A 17,661-nucleotide genomic window follows, 5' to 3' on the forward strand; every position below is an offset into this window, starting at 1 on the left:
CCACAGAAAAACTTTTAAGGAGGGAAAGATGGGACAGTTGCGCAATGCCTCCCGATCGTTAGTGCTTCAAGCGCTCTGTCTGGAAGCCCCCACGGTCTCTAGCAGCACTCACCTGAGTAGAAGTGAAGAGCGCTCAAGACCTTAATAAGTGCCAGGCTCACAACAACCCACTGCAGCATTTATTTATTTATTATTTATAATGCCTGTATACCACTTGATATAACAAAATCTCTGTTTTACATGCCAAGCGATTACAATTCACTATTACAATGCGCAATTAATAAGCAATTAGAGGCACAAAACAACAAAAACAGGGTTCACACACACATTTTAAGGTCAGGAATACACTAAAGTGTTTCTCTCCTCTCCCCTGGGAGGATATAGATCAATAAAAGCAGGCCGGGGCTGGGAGAGAGGATATCCCAAAATTCTTCTTGCCTTTACAAATGTGAACTACGGTGTAAATAACCATACACTTATGACATAGCTTCTAAACAAGGGGCATAAGGGAGCATAAATCATATACATTTATTTATTTATTACACTTATATACCGCCCCCATAACCAGGGCTCTCTGGGCAGTTTACAGAAATCCTAAAATTAAGATAAAAACGAGTATACAAAATTTAAAGTTCTAAAACACAGAACATACACACATAAAGCATTAAAAACTGTTAAAAAAACGAAACATGTGGGTGATTAAGATGTGCCGCCATATGCCTGGGCAAAGAGGAAAGTCTTAACCTGGCACCGAAAAGATAGCAGCTTTGGTGCCAGGCGAGCCTCATCAGGGAGATCATTCCATCCATCTATTTATATTTAAATAGAAACATGTCCACCTACTCCCAGCATTTCCCAGCCAGCTATCTATCTACTGCAGTGGATCTGATAATCGCTTACTTTTCAGTAGCCAACTGCAAATGGAGAATTTAACTTTCCCAGTGCAGGATTGCACCATTTGGCATTGCTTGTCATTGCAGATATCTGCAAGGTTGCTTTTGGCTCTAGGATGGTTTCACCTAGAAATGTCACACTGGAAGCCTTCAATGGAAATGGCATCACAAATAGCAGCAGCAGCAGCAGCAGCAAAGTTGCTACAACCAGATAAAGCTGACAGACTTAGGGCATGGCTAGATGAGGGGGTTGGAGGGGGAGGATCTTGCAATTTTATAATTGCCCTTCATCTACACGCGGAGCGCGATGTCCCAGGAGGAAGGGGGCATTGCGCCCACCATTTTTTTTTAAAGGAAAATGAGCGCACGAGCGCCCCACCCCCACACCACCCCCGATTGTCACAAAGTTCCTGAGGAGCTCTGTGCCCCATGCCTGGTTCCTGGCTCCTCATGATTACTCACAAGGCCGCATGTCCTACAGTCTCGGGATCATCCCGAGAACATGGGAAAAATCAGAATGAAAGGGTAGGCCAATATCCCTGGCCAAGGGTGGATCGTTCCTCCCTGCTCCCGGGATGCAGGCCCGGTGCTGCCATAGAGGCAACTCAGGCGGCGGCCTAGAGCGCCAAGCAATCAAGGGCGCTGAACAGCGTACCTGGAAGCTGCTCTCCTAGAGCAGCTTCCGGGCATGCTGTTCCAAAGCTGCCACCCCAGCTGCCGCCCAACCCCAGCGTCCTGGCTCCTTCGAAGTCAGGACGCTGGGTTTGGAGGCGGAGGCTTCAGTATGGCGTGCCAGGAAGCCACTTCCAGGTGTGCCGCTTCAAAGCCTCTGCCCTGCCCCCCAACCCCAGCATCCCGGCTTCAAAGCCAGGAGAGGGCGTGGAGGGGGAGGGGCGGAGGCTTCAGCACGGCGCGCCAGGAAGCCACTTCCAGGCGGCCGCTTCAAAGCCTCCGCCACACACCCCAACCCAGTGTCCTGGCTTCAAACCGAGAGCGGGAGGGAGCGGGAAGTGAGCGGGGCGAGCGAGGGAGGAGCCGGAGCCAGAGCAGTGAGTGAGCGAGCGGGCGGGGGCAGGAGCGGGCGGGGGTGGGGAGCAGGAGCAGTGAGTGAGCGAGCAAGCGAGCGAGCGGGTGGGGGTGGCAAGCGAGCAAGCGGGCGGGGGGCAGCGGGTGGGTGGGCAGTAAGTGAGTGAGTGAGCAAGCGAGCGGGTGAGGGGGGCTAGCGGTGGGTGAGTGGGGGGGCGGGGAGTGAGTAGGCAGGGGGGTAGCGGTGAGTGAGCGAGCTGGGGGGCAGGGCGGAGGCTTCAGAACGCGCCTGCCTAGGGTGCAATATACTCTGGCGCCGGCCTTGCTGGGATGCCCTGTGCATCATGTGGATGCACAGGGATGATCCAGGGACAATCCCTGGGATATCGCGTGTCTAGACATGCCCTTAATCATGAAAAATAAAAGTTTGGTCTTCTTATACATTTGTTGGAAACTATTTTCAATAACCCAGTACTGCATGTTGGGAATATATGCCAGTGATTTAGAAGAACTGCGGAAGGGAAATAGAGGAGAAATAGAATCCTTGCATTACACAGGATTGAACAGACAAGGAAGATATTTGGCTTCCCCTTGAATCACTTAAAATTAGATTTCCGCTGAAACCAGAGCATAGTTGGCAGGATATGCAATTATGAGAGTGGGAGTATTTGGACTAGATGCTTGTCCTGCTTGTCTGTAGGATTATATTTATTGGCTATGGCTACTTAGGGTGGCCATTTATGAACCACCAAAAAAGATGCATCAACAAAAAAGAGGGGGGAAAGAGGATGCTGATTTTCATACGTATTCTATTCTGTTCATATTCTAATTTATATATGTAGATTCAAATTTAGAAATTATAATTATAACTTTAATAGAAATACAATTCATCTCACCCTAGAGGGAAGTCTGTGACCAGGTGACCCGCGTGCCTCCCTGCTCAGTCTGTTGTCCAGGTGTTGTGGATGGTCAACCTCAAGGCCCAGCTCTGCCTTCGGATGGTTCTTTATCTTTAAACCAGAGTTGGACCAGACAGTCCTTCAAACAGAGAACACCTTGAAACAGAGGACTGCTCTCTGGCAACCTTTCAATTACAGAACTGTCCTCTGTAAAGCAGGACACATGGCCACCCTAGAACAGGAACCAGTTTTGTTTGATCCAACAAAGTTGCTATAAGGTTTCTGGTGAATAGAGGGGATTTTATTTTTCTTTCGTATTCCAGAAGAATGAGGCTGCATTAATACTAGCATGGTCTGGCAGTGTGCTTGCTTTTGTGCCCCCATAATATTTGCTTGGCCTGTACATTTATAAATGCCAATTGTAACGAAGTCGTCAAAGAGGACATTCTCTGGCAGCACTTCAAATAAAAGACTATCCTTTGTAAAAGAAGGCACACAGCCACCTTCCATTAGAATTGCTGTCAGCTACAAATAAATACAGGTACATATCTGTGTATAAAGCTTAGTTTTATCAGGATCTATCATTAGATCTCATAAGGCAGGAGTGGGCAACATGTGGCTCTCCAGACGTTTTGGCCTACAATTCCCATCAGCCCTAGCCAGCATAACCAATGGTGGGGGATGATGGGAGTTGTTGGCCATCTATCTGGAGGGTACAAGTTGCTCACCCTTACCATAAGGCAGACTTCTCTCACCTGATGCTCTCCAGATGTTGCAATCACCACTATTCCCAGCTAGGAAGGTCAGGCTATGTGCAGGAAGAGTTGCCATTGAAGGTGCTTTGTGCCACAGATGTCACTTGTTGAGAAGATCAGAAGTGTGGCAGAAACAATTAGTGAGAGGTCAGAGACAGTTAGTTGACTTAGGATGGAATTGAGGCTCAGCTTAGAGTTTGTGAGAAGACCGAGGAGTTAGTAGGATCAGAGGGAGATGATGTGAAAGGCTGGTGGTAAGGATCAATGTTAAAGAGGGGAGTCTGTGATGTTAGAGTAGGTGGTTAGATAGAACTATATTCTAATTTATCAGATGACCATGTGTCCTGATGCTATGTTCCATATATTCTGGTCTGGGTGGATTCTAAGATTGGCATATCTCACCTTTCATGTTGGCTTTAGTTAAGAATATAAAATGGAGGGAGGGGCCGTCTGTTGCAGCAAAACAGCAAAGAGTCTTGTGGCACGTTAAAGACTCACACATTTATTCTGGCATCCGTGATCAGGTGGACAGTGCCCACGAAAGGTTATGCCAGAACAAACATTTCGGTCTTTAAGGTGCCACAAGATATGTTGGGGTTTTTTTCTGCTGCTCTCTGAAAATCAGTACGTGGCAGCAGAAGGTTATTTCGGAGGATATTAAGGAAGCCAGACTCAGTGGACTTTCTGAGTGACTTGTCCAGTGACCGTTCAGTGCCAGGACTTTGTAGGGAACCCTTAGATACGTCACCGCCATATTGACACAGCCTTCCGCAGCGGACGCAAGACCTGACAAGCTTGATGTTACGAAAGCATAACCTAACCTGGACCTCTTGTCCCCAACAGTGGCCAGTCAGATGCATCCAGGAAGGAAGCCCATATACAGGGCATGATCCAGGATGCAATTTCATACAATCCTGGTGTATTGTTCTGTGCTCCCCGCTTCCCTAAAAGGTGAGCAGTTCAGGGGCAGCACTACCGAATTTGATTTCCTTTGGATGAGAGAGCTGTGGGGACTTAAAGTGACTCTATAAGGTTTTCCTTATTTTCAACCATATAAGCAGAACATATGCAAGCAGAGGCCAAGAGCTGGCAGCACAGCTTCTAGCATTGCTCTAGATTTCCAAAGAAGACCTATTCTGGAGAGATGCTAAAACCTCCCATCTCTCCTTCAATGGTTCTTTACTGCCATACAAAGGCAAATCCATATTAAGATTTTAGATAGATAGATAGATTCAAAGAGGGGTGGGTGGGAAGGTAGAAGTATAAACCACTGTCCCACTGTGCCAAAGTAATCTAGCTGTGAAAATGGTAGTGGTCCTACATGCTCTTTTGGATGGGATTCATTTCTGGAGGAAAGATGAGGAGGCATCACCATAGCAAGGGAAGGGGCTGCTTTTATATCAGGATACCTTGGCCATAAGAGTATAAGAAAAACTCTGCAGGTGCAGTCCAAAGGCCCACTTATTGGTCTAGCATCCCTTTCCCCACACTGGCCAGCCGGATCAGGCAGCACCTTCAGGTCCTCAGCCCCCACCACTCAGGACCCACTGGTGCTGGTGTCTGCCCTGGGCCCTCTGCATCTGGTGGTGGCAGCAATGGGGAACAGCCATTTTGTTTTAATTTCCCACAATTCCCTGGAGCGCCCTACATAGCCTCACTCTGGGGGGGACTGGGAAAAACTAAAATGGCCGCCTGCCACCAGGGTTGGCCGGAGACATTGTGCTTCCTGAGGTGAAGAACAAGATGGTGCCATCCTCCCATTCCATGTACAAAAGCCAACTGGACTGACAATTGAATCTTTCTTCAACAATGACATTGGGGCAACATCCTCCATCACACCTGAAGGCAACAGGTTAGCTTAGAGGGCACAGGGCAGGCCATGCACACACACAGCTCTCTCCTCCAACAACTTGCTATTACCTCCCAACATCTGCCGCCTGAGGTGAGCACCTCACTATGCTTAATGGTAAGACCCATCCTTTTCTGCCACCACTACAAGGTAACAGGGCTGTCCCAAGATACTTTGCTGCCTAAAGTGAAAGATGAGATACTCCCACCCCCACATTCCATGTAAAAAAAAGCCAACTGACTGACAGTCAAATCATTTCTTCAACCCTTGCAATGACATGGTGTCCTCCACCGCACCTGAAAGGAGCAGGCTAGCTTAGGGGGTGGAGGTCATCTTGCTGCCACCTCCCAGCATCTGATGCCCGAGGTGACCACCTCATTCTGCCTAATGGTAGAGCCAGCCCTGCCAGGCAACCCACAATACCAGAGGTAGCCCACCAGAAAGCACTTGGCTGAGAGCCCATTCACACCTGAAGCTGACCTCAAGCCAGATGCAGCTGGGAAGACCACACAAGGAGGCCTTGGAGGCAATTGCGCGCTCTTATTCTTGAGTTGCACACTGCTTCTGAACAAGGAGGTTCCATTCAACCATGCTGACTAGCAGCCGTTCAAACCATTGTCACCTCAGCCCAGGCTCTGTCGAAGGGGTGCCCAGAGAGCGAGACCTTTGGCATCCCCTCCCCCACCCGAGTCAGGTCAGCGCTTCTCATGGGAAAAGGGCATTGGAGAAAAGCCTATTCAAGCAGAGAACAGAAGCTACAGTGCTATATATGGAGCCTGCAATCCCTCCTCCTCCTCTTCTTCCCCACTCCACCTCCCCCCACCCTCCCACCCCGACGCTTGTGCTCAGGCTATTTTACACTGATGAATGAGGCTTTGAGCATCCAGATGAATCCAGAGTGGAAAGAAGCTGTGTATTGCTTTTCACCCCAGGGGGATTCCCTTATCAACAGCGTCTGTATTTTTTTTTTTTTTCTAGACTAGTGGGCTGAACAAAGCCAGGGTTTGCTTCTGCTTAAAGCAAATATGAAACCGTTTCATTGTCTGCCTTTTCACATCCCTGTTCGGTTTACCTTCCTTAGTATCATGTGCCCCAGCATCCCCGCCCCACAAAAAGAAGTGGGGGATCCATGTGTTTGTAGGCAGGGATCATAAAGGCTTAATCTATTGAAACAAATCTCCTTTTTTCACATGGTAGAGAGACGTTTCTCTTCCCCACACAGGCTCAAGGGGAACATAAAGAGCTTTATCCCACCAGGGTTATACTGTGCAATCACTGCGAATTGCGTGCAAAGGACTCCGAACTTTTCCACCTTATAATCTGCTTTTATTGTGAAGTACTCTGAAGTTTTCCAGTTTATAATCTGCTTTGATTGTGAAGTACTCCCATGCATCCTGCTTTAATCGTGCTTCAAAGGCAAAAGACCTGACCTATTTTGGTACTACTTTTGGAGTGAATCATTTGTTGTTTTCCGAGCGGCCAATGGGGGCGCAGGAGGAGGATTTGATATGTTTAAAGAAAAATAAAACAAATGCTTACAGCTGCGTACGTTTTAAAGATAAAGGCATCAAAATTGGCACAGTAATAGATATTAAGGAGAGCTTTAAGCATACCAAATTTGAATCAGATTAATTTTTTAATGATTTTTTACATCCCCCCCCCCCTTAAACACCTTTCCTGGTGTGCAAAGGATCTTAGGAGCGCTGCCGCCCAGGGTGTGATTTAGCTAGCAACAACAACAACGCCAACAGCTTAGTGCTGTAGGGGATAATTTGAGGGAAACAGGTACGTGGGATGAAGCTAAAAAGCAGCCCATGAGTGTCAGTCATATGTGGTAGAGGGAGACCATGTTGAAATGTGCTCCATTGGTCCTATGAAAATCAGAAAGAAACTTCTTGCTCCTCCTCCTCCTTATTATTTATTTATTTATTTATATAGCACCATCAGTGTATATGGTGCTGTGCAGAGTAAAACAATAAAATAGCAAAACCCTGCTGCATAGGCTTACATCCTCCTCAGCAAAGAAGGACAGGTCGTATGTAATTCGCCCTTATGACATTGCTGATGCAATGATGTCGGCTATTAGGCAGCATAGAAATGTAACAAATAAATATAATGTTGTTTACATTGTTAAAAGGGAGAAAAGGATGGTTGGCTCACTTCTCTGGAACTAGGCAAAAGAAGAGCAAAGAGGGAAACAGCATTTCAAAATAAGAGGAAACTTTGCAAGAAATCGGAACAATGTATTTGCTCACGACAGGCCCTCCAAAAGTAGTGGACATAGGAAGTTGCCTTATACTGAGTCAGCCCATCAGCCCATCTAGCCCAGTGTTGTCAGCACTGACTGGCAGCAATGGCTCTCCAGGGTTTCAGGCAGAATTATTTCCTAGCCGGACTTGGAGATGGCCAGGTATCAAACCTGCGACCTTCTCCATGCAAAGCAAGTGCTCTGCCATTGAGCTATACCCTGTTCCCTTTGGATGAAGGCATTTTGTGTGGGATGAGTGGAACAATTTTGCCTCCCTTACTCTTTGTTAGGGCTTCCATGCACGTGATTTTGGGAGGCAGCCAGTGGCAGAGAGAAATAGTTCTCCTTCTCTCATAACATTATAACTTGTACTTTAATAGTTTCTCGCAGGTAGGGCTCACCATTGGCAGGGGTTGTAGGCAGCATAGCTTCTTTCTTTCTTTCTTGCTAAGAATTTGTGGCAGCCTAGTCCCCATTTTACATTCACCACAATGCAGGTGTTGAGGGGGCACAGTGCTGTGTCTTGCTCCAAGGAAGAGGGGGAGTTAGTGCTGTGCCGAAATCCATCCCTCAATTCCTGCAACTTTTCTTCTGCCATGAAAGAGGCTTCCCTTATTCTGCCTCATTCTCAGGGTGTTTTATCATTTATTTGTAAGGTGTTTTTGAGTTTACCGACTGACTGCAAGGTGGCCGAGAGTCCTGTGTGCCTGTTTTCCTTCTATTACACATCTCTCCATCACTCTGTAGCCTCCCAGACTGCCTGCGATTCCTGATCTTGTAAAGCCCTATGGGAGGAATTACATCATGATGTCTAGCCCCTGGGCCTTAATTAAAGTATGGGAAGCCAAGGAGGCTACAGGCTGCTGGAGAGGATGATCTTACAACGAAAGACAGGACACTTCCACAGAATCCTCAGCTGCCTCCTAAGTAAACACCCATGAGAATTTTTCCATATATTTTTTTTACACCGTTGAATTTCTTTTTAAAAGCAATTTCATTTCCATCAAACTGAATGAGAATGGTAAAAAAATAAAAAAATGCAGGAGAAATTTTCAGCACTGCACTGGAAATAGCTGAGCAGATGGAATGACATCAGTTCCAAAGGAAACAGCTAGTGTGCAAGTCGAAGCAGACCACAGTGTTCTTCAGCCTTATGTTTAAGAGGCCACTAAATGTCTGGTTGACAGTGCTTTGGGAGTGATTGACAGGGGTTGAATGGATGGCATGCATAATCACTTCTGTCTTCCTTGTTGCTCTGAAACATCTGGTGCTGGTTACAGGAGACTGACTAGACAGTAATAGTTTCACCCAGTCTAGCACCAGAGACATTCTTACATCAGGAGCTGCAATGCTCCAGAGATGGCAGACAATGAGAAAGGCTTTGGATCTTCTTCAACCAAAGAGCTATGTCTTGGACGGACTCACAACAAGGCTGGGAATAAACTACCAAAGTCAAGGAATTCACTAGACCCAGGAGTGTGGCCCTTCAGTTTTTTGGGGGGGCCTACAACTCCCATTAGCCATAGCCAGCATAGCTAATAGAGAGGGATCGTGGGTGATGTAGGCTGAAATATCTGGAGGAACGCAAGTTGCCATGCCCTGGGCCTCAGAGGAGAGATGCAGAGGGCTGACAGGATGATAGAAGCAAAGTTATATACACACGGTGCTACCAAATTCTGTTTCAAGTTGAGGAGTGAGCATGAAAATTCAAAGGTGTTATATTAAATTTTGCAGATTAAATCACATTTGCATGGATATTTTGCATACTTAAAGAATGGTTGCCTACCTTTAAGTTAAATCAATATATACATATATCACCAAAACCTCAATATAGATAGTTGCCTTTTTAGATTCCAAACCTGATGTAGCAGTGATAGTGAACATGTGGCAGCTGCAGAAAACGGCAACCACACATCTATCTCCTCCTCCTTTGTAATGTCTTACAGAACTTCCTTTATGTGGTGTTTCCTCCCTCCTCACCTCCCATGAGCAGCCAATGAGGTGAAGCACAAGTGGGATGATGTAGAACTAAAACATTGTGACATCACCACACAAGATAAGTTCTACTAGATGCTGCAGAGAAGGAAAAGAGCTAAAGCACTTTTTTTAGCGCATAATTTGTTTTCTGATGGTAGATATGATGTTTTCCCACCACTTCATCTGTGTTTTTTCTTACCACAGGAAATCCATTAAGAAAGAAAAGATGGGAGAGCTGCACAATGCCTTTTGGTTGCTAGTGCCAAGAACTCTCTAACTGGAAACACCCACAGTAACACACCAGAAACAAAATAGATTTCTAAAATAAACAAACATGCCCTTAAAATGCAAACCTGCTTCTACAAGTCAGGGCATACTGATTCATCAAGTCAAAATTCAGATGAATTATTTGGCTGGCCATAGGGAGAGCCAAGGAGTTTTGAGGAGTTATCTCCCCACTAACCAACTATAAGTCAGTTAGGGTGCTGTTGTGTTCATGTCCTGCTTGTGGGGTCTCCCATGGGCAAGCTGGTTGGTCACTGGGAGAACAGAATGCTGGACTAGATGGGACCTTGGTCTGATTCAGCAAGGATCAGACCAGGTCCTGCACAGGATCCTTAAGTCCTGTGCAGATACACTCTGGATTGAAGGACTTTAGCAGGGGTTGTGTACATATTTCCAAACTTAGACCTGCAGCTTTTAAAATGTCCAGCACATTCAAAGACTCCTCTGAATGGCCCCACAACACACTTGTCCATTTGGCAGCAGAGGACAGTGTCTTTGTGAAAAAGTCTAGGAAGAAGGTCACACATGAACATGCATCACTCCATACTTGGTGATTCTCAGATGAATCTGTAGGAACATTGTAAGACTTTGACACCCAATGAATTGATACCCACTCTTCCTGATGTCTATAATCTATTCCAGGGGCATTGACACATGCAAGGCATCACTTGCTGCCAGGGATGGATGAACATGGATGCATATGAAGATGGTCCTACACTAGCCAGATTTCATACTGGAGTCTAAAAACAGTGGGTTACCTTTTTCCATTGAAGGGCACTTTCCCTCAGAGGTAATCTGTTCGGGGTCATATGCCAATGGTGATTGAAGTGAGAGCCATTCTCACATAATGGGCCTGTTCAGACAACATGCTAAGCCATAGTTAGGCCACAAACCCTTTTGCAGCAAATGGTTAGTGAGTGTGTTTAAAGCATGGTTATGGAGCCACCACGGTTAGGAATGGTTCACATGACACACTAAGTCATGGTTCACATGACCAATAAACCATAATGTTTAGCTCAAAATGCTTAACCATCATGGTTTAGCATGTTGTCTGAACAGGGCCACTTTCTCTCTTAAGATCATAACCACCCTGCACTATTTCTCTCTTTTTCTCAAGAGAAAGAAAGAGAGAGTAAAGGGTGGACATGATCTTAAGTCAGGGATATTAACCTCAGGTCACATCTGCCAAATCCCTCCCTCCTGAGGTTCCAATCTGGCCCTTTGGGGGTTCCCCAGAAGACCAGATGCCCAGGAGACACACACCCCATTTTCCCCAACCATGATCATTTACTGACTTCCCAACTTTTGTGCAGATTTCTCCTCATTCTAAAAGGATGAAATGCCTCTCCTAAGATTTAGTTACAGTAAGAAGAACTGTAAGCTACAACAGCCTGGTATTTATTTCCTCACTGTCTTTGGCTTGGGCCTTGCCCACCACTGGAAGCTTCTCCAAATGAGCAATTATTTGCAGGACCTTTTCATGATGTCGCCAACCTCCGGTACCGCTCCCGCTATTTTCGAGCGGGAATCCATCATTTTATAACTCCCTGAAAATGCAGTAATAAATGTAAAATGCGCTACAAAACAGCACCATCTGCTGGCGGGCAAAAACGGCAAAAACAAGGGAGAGGAGAGCATGTGTATTATGTCTGGGGTCGTTAAACCCTGGTCAGGCTATGGAATTTTGCTGAATCGGGAGAAGCCCTGGAATGAGACCCTTGAGAACTTCTCCAAAATTGAATTCAACCATTGGGCTGAAAGTGGTTTCTCATCCCTATCTTAAGCCAGATCTACGCTGAACAGGATATAACACTTTCAAAGCAGTTCTTTAACGGTATATGGAATGTGTCATGGGATGTGTCACTTTATAACTGTTATAAACTGTTGTAGATCTTGCCTTAACGGGAGGGATCATAGCTCAGCGGTAGAGCCCCTGCACTGCATGCCAAAGGTCCCAGGTTCAAACTCCAGTATCCCCTGGTGGGGCTAGAAAAACTGACTGAACCCCTGGAGAGCTGCTGCCAGTCAGTGCTGACAATACCAGGCTTGACGGACCAATGGTTTGACTCCATATAAGGCCATTCCATATGTTCCGACTCCCCAGGAAGTCGTCATACGATTGCAGCCTTGAAGGCACAGGAACATTGCTGGAGGGAGGAATAGAAAGAAAGATGGCAACTCTGTGGGCATGGCTAGATGAGGGGGGTGGAGGGGCATAATCTCGTGATATGATGATTGTGAGATCATCCCCCTCATCTACACACGGCGCGTGACGTCCCAAGAGGAAGAGGATGTTGCACCTGCCCCCCTTTTTTTAAAGAAACAAGAACTGGAGCGCTCCAGCGCAAATGTAAATCTTAAAAACAAAAGCCCCTTCCAAGAACCTCCTCCCGGTTCTTGGAAGAGGATTAGAAAGGGAAAGAAAAATACTCCGGATGAACGACTGGCTTCGAAGGTGGTGCCGTCGTGAGAGTTTTGGATTCTGGGACCACGGGCTACGCTACTTGGAACATGGACTGCTGGCAAGGGATGGGTTGCACCTCACAAGGGCTGGAAAGAATGAGTTCGGCCACAGCATGAAGAACTTCATCAGGAGGGCTTTAAACTGAATCGTACGGGGGTGGGAGACGTAAACCCCGAGGCAACAAGGGATGAAGGCCAAGGCACCACAGTACAGAGAACAGCTCCAACAGTGTCCCAAAATAGTGTCTGCAACAATGTAGGAACAAAGCCAGACTATAAAACACATGGTCTTCGATGTCTATATACTAATGCCCAGAGCATGGGAAACAAACAGAATGAACTTGAACTCTTATTACATGAAGGCAAATACGACTTGATAGGTATAACTGAAACTTGGTGGGATGACTCCCATGACTGGAATATAGCAATTGAAGGATATAACTTGTTCAAAAAGAACAGAAGAAATAGAAAGGGAGGTGGAGTTGCACTATATGTTAAAAATACCTATCCCTGCACAGAAATACAGGCGGATGAGACTGGGAGCCCCGTCGAGAGCGTCTGGATTAAAATAAATGGGGCGAGGAATAAAAAGAATATGATAATCGGAGTCTACTACCGACCACCCAATCAAGGAGAAGACGAGGACGAAACTTTTGAGAAACAAATTGCCAGTGTTTCAAGGAAGTGTGATGTAGTAGTGATGGGGGACTGATATCTGTTGGGAGACCATTACTGCCAAAAGCGGCCCTTCCAAGAAATTCCTGACATGTATGGGTGATAACTTTCTCCTACAGAAAGTGGTGGAAGGAACTAGAGGATCGGCAATCCTTGACTTGTTATTGACCAATAGGGATGACTTAGTGGATAAAGTGGCAGTTACGGGAACTCTGGGGGAAAGTGACCACGTCATACTTGAATTCTTGATTATGAAGGAGACAAAAGTCGAGCGTAGCCATACACGTACTCTGGATTTTAGGAAAGCTGATTTTAATAAACTCAGAACTATAATAAGTAAGGTCCCGTGGCAAGGGAGCCGAATGAGAAAAGGAGTGCAGGATGGGTGGGAGTATTTAAAAAATGAAATTTTAAAGGCACAGTTACAAACAATTCCAACAAGGAGAAAAGATAGAAGACAACAGAGGAAACCAATGTGGCTCCACAAAAAGCTTAGAGATGACCTGAAAACAAAAAGGGATACATATAGGAAGTGGAAGGAAGGCCAGGCTACAAAAGAAGAGTACAGACAAGTGGCGCAGAAGTGCCAAAATGGCATCAGGAAGGCTAAAGCTGTGAATGAGCTGAGATTAGCGAAGGATGCTAAAAGCAATAAAAAGGCTTTCTTCAGATACGTGAGTAGTAAAAGACAGAGGAAAGAAATGGTGGTTCAACTGCTTAACGAGGATGGCAAATTGATAACAGATGACAAAGAAAAGGCTGAAGTGCTCAATTCCTACTTTGCCTCGGTCTTCTCCCAAAAGCGGGTCTATGACCCCCCTGGAAAAAGTGAAGCAGAAGTTGAGGGGGCAGGATTGCAGTTTGAGATTGATAAACAAATGGTCAAAGAACACCTAATTTGTTTTGAATGAGTTCAAATCTCCAGGGCCCAATGAACTGCATCCTAGAGTAATGAAGGAGCTAGCAGAAGAACTCTCAGAACCTTTGTCTATTATCTTTGCAAAATCATGGAAGACGGGTGAGGTGACAGATGACTGGAGGAGGGCTAACGTTGTCCCTATCTTCAAAAAGGGCAAAAAGGAGGAACCTGGGAACTACAGACCAGTCAGTCTGACATCCATCCCTGGGAAAATTCTGGAACAGATTATAAAGAAGTCAATCTGCAAACACCTTGAAATCAATGCAGTGATTACTAGAAGCCAACATGGATTTGTCAGGAACAAATCCTGTCAGACTAATTTGATCTCATTTTTTTGATAGAATAACCTCCCTTGTGGACTGTGGGAATTCTGTGGATGTCATATATCTTGACTTCAGCAAAGCTTTTGACAAAGTACCACATGACATTCTGATTAACAAACTAGCTAAAAGTGGGCTAGATGGAACAACTATTAGGTGGATTCACAGTTGGCTACAGAATCGGACTCAAAGAGTACTTATCAATGGAACCTTCTCAAACTGGGGAGAGGCAATGAGTGGGGTGCCGCAGGGCTCAGTCCTGGGCCCAGTGCTCTTCAACATTTTTATTAATGATTTGGACAAGGAGGTGCAGGGAACGCTGATCAAATTTGCAGATGATACAAAATTGGGTGGGATATCTAATACCCTGGAAGACAGAAACAAACTTCAAAGTGATCTGGATAGGCTGGAGTGCTGGGCTGAAAACAACAGAATGAAATTTAATAGGGATAAATGCCAAGTTCTACATTTAGGGAATAGAAACCAAATGCACAGTTACAAGATGGGGGACACTTGGCTCAGCAATACTACAAACGAGAAAGATCTTGGAATTGTTGTAGATCACAAGCTGAATATGAGCCAACAGTGCAATATGGCTGCAAGAAAGGCAAATGCTATTTTGGGCTGCATTAATAGAAGTATAGCTTCCAAATCACGTGAGGTACTGGTTCCTCTCTATTCGGCCCAGTGGTTAGGCCTCATCTAGAGTATTGCGTCCAGTTCTGGGCTCCACAATTCAAGAAGGATGCAGACAAGCTGGAGCGTGTTCAGAGGAGGGCAACCAGGATGATCGGGGGTCTAGAAACAAAGCCCTATGAAGAGAGACTGAAAGAACTGGGCATGTTTAGCCTGGAGAAGAGAAGATTGAGGGGAGACATGATAGCACTCTTCAAATACTTAAAAGGTTGTCACATAGAGGAAGGCCAGGATCTCTTCTCGATCCTCCCAGAGTGCAGGACACAGAATAACGGGCTCAAGTTAAAGGAGGCCAGATTCCGGTTGGACATCAGGAAAAACTTCCTAACTGTTAGAGCAGTGCGACGGTGGAATCAGTTACCTAGGGAGGTTGTGGGCTCTCCCACACTAGAGGCATTCAAGAGGCAGCTGGACAACCATCTGTCAGGGATGCTTTAGGGTGGATTCCTGCATTGAGCAGGGGGTTGGACTCGATGGCCTTGTAGGCCCCTTCCAACTCTGCTATTCTATGATTCTATGACCACCCCCCACACACACACACACGGGCATGGAGCGCTTGCAGAGCTCCATGCCAGGTTCCTGGCACTTTGCATTTACTCATGAGGAGCCAGGATGAAAACGGGATGCCCGGCCACACTGGATAGACAAGTTGGGATAGAAGGGTAGGGCGATATCCCAGGGAACGGGAGGGATCATCCCTCCCTGCTCCCGGGATCCCCTGTGCATCATGTGGCGTTGTGGCTAAGTGTGGTGTAGTGGCTAAGGTGTTGGGCTGGGACTCAGGAGATCTGGGTTCTAGTCCCCACTCGGCCGTGGAAGCCCACTGGGTGACTTTGGGCCAGTCACAGACTCTCAGCCCAGCCTACCTCACAGGTTGTTGTTGTGAGGCTAAAATGGAGAGGAGGATTATGTACGCTGCCTTGGGTTCCTTGGAGGAAAAAAGGTGGGATAATAATGAAATCAATCAATCAATCCCCGGGGTATCGCCCCGTCTAGCCATACCCAGAGTTTCCCACTTCGCTCATATCTGAGAAGTTTCCAGCTGATGTTATCATCTCCTGGTTATTTCTTTGCCCCTCCCAGGGGGGAAAAACCACCAAAGTAATAATCTGGCGTTTTCTCTAACAATATGCTCTTTGGAAAGCTGGTGCAGAAGGAGGGACTTGCCCGGCCTTGCTCTCCTTCTCACCCACTGCCAAGTCACAGCTTGGCTCTGAAGCAGCTGTAGTGGCAGTGACAGCTGATCTCCATTTTTTGGTGATTAACTCCAGTTACAATCCAGGATTTTTTCTTCTTCTTCTCCGTCTGCCTGAAACTATTTATAGCTGCTCCAAATAGCCCAAAAGAAAAGTGTGGGGGTGGGGGGGTATCAAGGGGAGAAGAGCGATGTGCAGCTGTTTGCCCCCCTCCTTTCTCTATCCCATCCTCTGGAGGGGAGATTCAAATATTCCAACAAAACAGGAAAAGTGGATTGGGGGGTTTGGGGCGGCCGCAGCGAGAGTGTATGAGGAACAGCTGCTGAAGGAAAGGAATGAAATGCACCCTATTGGGAAGGCCTGACAGGCTTCAGGAAATAGACAAAAGTTCACAGATGCTCCCCACAACAGCCCCAAGAGGCTTCATTAGGATTCCACCTAGTCATTGGTGGAGAGTAGAAATACATAAGTCTGCGCTGGTGGGGGTGGGGGGCAGGGCAGATTTCAGCAAACTAAACAGAAAGCAGTTAGGGTTCCAGCTTGGACTGAACAGCCTAATCTTCTATACATACACACACACACACACACACACACACACACACACACACACACACACACTTAAAAAACTGCTCCACAGCACACCACAAAGGGAGGAGGGGAACCCATTTCCACTGGGTTGGGTGTGCTTCAGAAAGGCCAAAGCAAACCGGCGTTCTGGAGTTTTAGTTAAGCATGGGGGGAAAGTAGAATGACCATATGAAAAGGAGGTCAGGGCTCCTGTATCTTTAACAGTTGCATAGAAAAGGGAATTTCAGCAGGAGTCATTTGTATATATGGAGAATCTGGTGAAATTCCCTCTTCATTACAACAGTTAAAGCTGCAGGGGCTATACCAGAGTGACCAGGTTTAAAAGAGGGCAGGGCACCTGCAGCTTTAACTGTTGTGATGAAGAGGAAATTTCACCAGGTTCTCCATATATACAAATGACACCTGCTGAAATTCCCTTTCCTATGGAACTGTTAAAGATACAGGAGCCCTGTCCTCCGTTTCATATGGTCACCCTAGGTTTGTGTCCACCTTGCACAGCAGTTGCTTTGGATTAAGGTTGCCAGCTCTTCAGTCAGCCACTGCGCATTTAAGAGTGGCTAGATATGTACGCTTACATAGGATTATGCACACCTCCTTGGGTTCTTTGGAAGAAAACAGGCGGGATATAAATGCAATAGATAGATAATAGATAGAGATGTGCAAATCATGTGTAATCGGCCCTTGCTAACATGTGCAGATACAGCTGCATTGAAGGCTACATGAGTGGACCTGGTCCTAGGGTGACCCTATGAAAAGGAGGACAGGGCTCCTGTATCTTTAACAGTTGCATAGAAAAGGGGATTTCAGCAGGTGTCATTTGTATATATGGAGAACCTAGTGAAATTTCATCTCCATCACAGCAGTTAAAGCTG

This window comes from Elgaria multicarinata, chromosome 3 (genome assembly GCF_023053635.1).
Source record: "Elgaria multicarinata webbii isolate HBS135686 ecotype San Diego chromosome 3, rElgMul1.1.pri, whole genome shotgun sequence".
NCBI lineage: Eukaryota > Metazoa > Chordata > Lepidosauria > Squamata > Anguidae > Elgaria > Elgaria multicarinata.